A 6,000-nucleotide genomic window follows, 5' to 3' on the forward strand; every position below is an offset into this window, starting at 1 on the left:
TCCCACTTGCACACCCTTATAACTTCTCTGAATTACAGACCAAACATTGAATCAATTCTTTCACGTTTTCCTTCACATATATATATATTTTTTAACATAGGTTATCGACATTCAATACACACTTTACATATTTTCAATGCCCTTGAGATTTTACACAATGTCATTATATAATAATATTTATTTTTAAACCACAAAAAAATTTCTACTGTATTCCTCTTTTTTTATTTATATTTGGAGAAAAAAATATTATTGTATTGTTCGATGAGTTTTTTCACTTATATTGGTTTTTTGTGGAACTTGATTTTCTATGAAATTCGATGAATAGAAAAATATTTTTTACGAGTCAATGATTTTTTTTTTATTTTCAAAGTAAAAAAAGCTGTAATGATGAAAAAAAAAATATTGTAATAATAATCATTGGATTGAAAGTTTTTTTACAATCAAAATTTATAGTGATAATAATTTTTAGCTAATGGAAGTTTACAGAGTATTAGTTTTTTGTAGTATTTAGGATTTTTTTTTTGAATGAATAATTTATATAAATTCTGTGTGATGGTTTTAAAGTAGAGCTTAAATAATATTCACTCTTCTATGTATTTATATTAATAAGTAGAATGAATAGAGCTGTGGATTAATTTACCAATAATGTATCTCCAAAAAAATCACTTTATAAAGAATTGTATTTTTTAATTGTGAGTAAATAAGTCAATAAAACATAGTAGATAAATAAATTCAAACGACAAGTTATTTGTAAACGATTGAATTATAAATCTGTCATCAAAATATATTTTATATATACCTGGATAAAATTAATATATATGTAGATTGATGAAATGAGAAAATTTAATGGATATTGGTAATTACGTGAAAATGTTCAAAAGTAGATCAACGATTAAATTTAATTTAAGTTAAAGTGATTGAATTAATTCCATTTACCCTATTTTCACACTGAATACTCACAAGTTTTATACAACATGTAATCATCAAAATTTCTAAGAACATCTTGCAAGTTTGGCGCCGTTTTCTTGACCTTATAAAAATTTGTACAGTTTAAAAAAAATATGTTAAATGCTAAAGCGAATGTAAATGGTAAATTTAAAAAAAATCTTTAAATGGTAAATTGACTGTTGCCAAAAACGCTCAACTGATATTTTTGAATTTATTATTTAAATTGATTTATAAACAAAAAGAATCTCAATTAAATTTTTAATATAATATAAATTTTAATAACCATATTTAAATTATTTTCATATTCATTGTATAAATTTTTTTAAATTTATTTTTATTTATCCAATTTAATTAATGACTTTTTTTTAAAATAAATTTTATTGTACGTCTTGATTCAATTAAAATTTTAAAATACATAAAATGATGAAAATATTTAATTTCCATTGATATATTTTTATTTTTATTCAAGCAAAAAAATATCTATGAATTATTAAAATTTAAAGTAATCGTTTATTATTTAAATGCTTCTATAATTATTATTATATAAAAAAAAAAAAAATATATTGTAAGCTGCTTTTATGATATGAATGGTTCTATCATCATTCTTATTACGAATTCTCATTTTCGCTTCTTCAAAAGGAACGAATGGTTTTTTTTATTAAATCCTATATATTATACAAGAAAGCTAGAAAGGCGCATCGATTTAATTTTTCCTTTTTTCATTACCTTTTTTTTCTCGTTGTTTTTTGTTTTTATATATTCAATATAAACCGCATAGCAATATTTTTTTTTTTATTCAAAATATATAGATATAAAATTATTTGATATTTATTTTTCAATTTATACTTGAGTATCAACAAAATCAGATAATATAGATTTTTATTTTTATTTTTTTCTTCTTTGTAAACAAGTTTTTCCTCATTTTCTTATTTTTTTTTTTTTTCTTGTTTTCTATCAATAATTCAATTTGTGTATTTGTGTACTTAATATATATATATCAATGGATTTATTTTTTATCAATGCCAATTTGTCCGATGAATCAAAAAAAGAAATACACAATTCAACATTTCAATTATTTTTTCATTAAAAAAATTGTTTGAAAATATTTTCGCTTTTTTTTTCTTTTTATTCTTGACAAGAATGAAAGAAAGAAAGTCATCGTTCAATGCACCCTTGACTTTTGACATTTTACCATTATCAAGATACCAGTTACAGCAATTCAACTTTTGCTGGAATTTACAGAGGAATTTCAATTTACCAAATGCTGCACATTCACATTGTGAAATACTATACACATATTTATTATTAAAAAATAAAAATAATTTATAGTTGTACATTGCAATTATAAAAAAATTTAAAAATATATTTTATTCATTTATTTTCTTAATTATCCCCGAATTCATTGGTTGAATTTATATTTTATTTAAACGTCTAAATTTAGATAATTTTTTTAACATATTTTTGTATTATTTATCTGATCAAATAAACATAGTTAAAATACTCTATCTTATTAATTATTCTGTACAAGTTTTTTTCATTCTTGATAAATAAAAATAAATGAAATATTCAACTGAGATAATATTAAAATAACAATTTCCATAATAACATAATTTAAAAAACAAAAATAAAATACTGTATTACATGATTTTTAATCTGATTTATATTTGATATGATTTTGGTAATCGTTTCACGATGCTAGATATTTTCTTTTACTATCCACTAAAAAAGTCTTGGTTAAAAAAAAAAAAGCAAAGGCAATATCGCTTTTTTTTGCAGGTAGTTGTAGGTATATATACGAGGCTTTTTGTAGATGGAAAAGTCAGAAAACTCGGTGGTGGAAAAGACGTGACGTTCAACCAAATGATTAATGTGTTTGCAGTTTTTCTGAGTAAGTAATATCACATTTTATTTTATTTTTTTTTATTATATAATATTTTGAAAAATAAATAATATAAATTTAAATGTTAAAAAAAAAAAAAAAACATATTGGTGTATATTTAAGAATAAGAGAAAAAATTCTTTCAGTTGATGTGCATATAAATATTTTAAATCGCCCTGGGGCAAATTTAATTTGATCATAATTTGAAAATCCATAATACAAATTGTTGAATGTGTTTAAACAATATTTTTTTTGTGTATTAATTAAAAAATTATTTAAAAAAAAATGAAACAGTAAACTAACGCTTTTTTTTTAATTCGTATTTTTATTTAAACACGTATTGAAAATAAAAAGAATAAATGTAAAAATATTAGTTAAATATTTAACAACCAAAATGTTTGAATTAAATAAATTAATTTGCAATATTTACATATTACTTTATTATAATGATGCTTGTGTTAGTAAAGTGATTAATAATAAACAAATAACTTTCTGAGAATTTGACAAAACAATTTAGTATATTTAATGATAAAATAGCTTAAATATTTAACTAAATAAATACAAAGATATATATAATGTAAAGTATAATTAAAATACAATTAAAATGAATACAGGTAAAATTAATTAATGTTAAATTTGACATTTATAAAGACACGTGAGATTGTCAAGTTTATAATGCCGAGTTAAACATTGATGTCTATGATAAAAGATGAAGATATAGTGACTAAACGTTTCATGAAATTATTATTGTGATTATGTAGTTGAAGGTGGTGAATTTTCAAAGGTTTTCATTTGGGTCATGGGCGTGATGTGATGTTGGTGAGGAGCAATCGGATGCAATGATGGAAAATGAATGAATAAGTGGTGTATTAAGATGAATAACGAGAAACTACGTTTTGGAGAAAATACTTGAAGACTGTCTACATATTTTAAAGATGGATGTCTAATAGAATATCTCTTCTCTACACAGAAATTGAATAATTGAAAACAGCAAAAAAGAAAATTATTATTCCTTTTCATTTTGCACTTGTCTAGAATTTTTTCCTTATCTCTTTTTTTTTAATTATTTATTTTCTCTGTAAAGATATATATTTATAACTTTATATTTTTTTTTTTTTTTGTCAATAATATATCAAAGGTTCTAGTCAAAATTACATCTATATTAAAGTTTAAAAGTCTCTTGCTACTTTAACGTATTTATGATAAAATTCGCAAGAGTTTAAAAAGAGTATAATGTTAAAAAATAAATAAATAAAAAAGTCCAAGATTAAATAAAATAAGAGACAAAAGTTAATTCATGCAATTTTTGATCTATTCAATTTATAATTTTAAATATAAAGCTTTTTTTTTTTTACTTTTCTTTTCTTTGTAACTTTTAAATTACATAAAGAGTTTTATGTAGTAACGATGTAAAGGTTTAAATAAATTTTTTATTAATATTCTTAATTTTATATAAATTTATTTTTTATTTTTAGATGAAATATTAGCATACATGTGTTGAGATTAAGTATAAAATTTCAACATGGTTGAAACAGCTTTTGTTAAGAAGCTCAGATTAGAGGCACAACTATAACACATATCCAGAGTTTAACTATTATTATTATTATTTTTTTTTTTCATTTGTTCTGGTAGTAAAGCCTGTAATTACCCTGTCATATATTACAGCAAAGTCAAAAAGTCAAACAGAATAAAGGATTATGATTTTTTAATATTTTTAAAATTACAACAATTTATATTGTGAGTATAATTTATATGTTGAATTAAAAAATACTCACATTTTAATTTATTTTAAATGTGAATCTATTCAAAAATTTGAAAAAAAATTAAAGAGAATCAGATAATAATAAAGTATATGATTGCTATAATATTTTCCGGTCAAATCAGACGGAAATAAAATATCCTGGTTGATGATTTTCCAATAAAAAAATATAAAAACATCTTGTATCTTGTATTGGTATATATAAAAAGCCATGGGATATTTTTTAAAATTGAGATAAATAATTATAAAAATAATACAAGCACAGTAACAAATAAATTCAATGATAATTATGAGCATTTAAAATTTGTGAAAAATAATTATGACAAGTGTATGATCAGCACGATAAATAAATAAATATTCAATTAAACAGTTTATTTATTTTTTTAAATTAAGTATTATAATACATCTTGAATATCATCATGTGAGATGATGGTCGAGTAGACAAGAGCCTTGCCTATGGTGTTCGTGGTCTTGAGTTCAAATTACAAAAAGGGCAGCGGTAAATCTGGTTGGATGAAAAATGAAATATTGAAGTATGATGTAAATGAAAAGCTGCGACGATCGCGCTTCGGCGTTTGGGGCATATATCTTCTGGCATAGACAAGTGAGGCAAATAATTACTTGATCTACGCCAGAATGTATGATCCTCTAAACGCCAAAAACCTTGATAGATCTTGGATAAATTGCAAATCAATTTTTTTTTAATTATTTAATTAGTCATCGTATTGTCATGACTCAAAATTATTATTTTTTCAAATTTAATTTTATTAATCATTTACCATTCAAATTATTTATTAAATGTTTATTTATTTTATTTTTTTATTTTATTTATTGCTATATATTATTTATCAAATTATTATCATCATATCTTGTTACCAAGTGTTTTTTATTTCTTTTTGTCGAAGATATTGTGAGTAAAGTTTTTCTATAACTTTTTTAAAATCCAAGTACTGATTTGACGTGTATATTCAGAATGCATTACACATATTTATTGGTGTGTATATACTATATATATATGAATGTAATCAATGTTTTTAGTACATGTGTTTAATGGTACTTTACAGAAGGGTAAATTTTCGCGCATTAAAAGGAGTTACAGTTGCCCGAGTTTGTTTTAACCCATTAGTGGCCATGATTGTACAAATTTATTGACCAAAAAAAAAAAAAAAAACAACATTTTAAATTACCCAGCAATTTTACAACACGCACCGTGTTTTCGTTTATTTACTTTTTCAAATTTTTCCATCATTTAAAAGTTATAATATTTAAACAAATATAATAAAAAAAAAAACAAACAAATGAATTATGAAAATATTTATTTTGTCAATTAATTTTACTGTTGAATAAAAAAAACAACAAGCTAAAGTTTAATAAAAAAATAATGAAAATTAAATGATAAAATTTTTTTAAAAGT

The sequence above is a fragment of the Aphidius gifuensis genome, linkage group LG2, assembly GCF_014905175.1.
Source record: "Aphidius gifuensis isolate YNYX2018 linkage group LG2, ASM1490517v1, whole genome shotgun sequence".
NCBI classification, from domain to species: domain Eukaryota; kingdom Metazoa; phylum Arthropoda; class Insecta; order Hymenoptera; family Braconidae; genus Aphidius; species Aphidius gifuensis.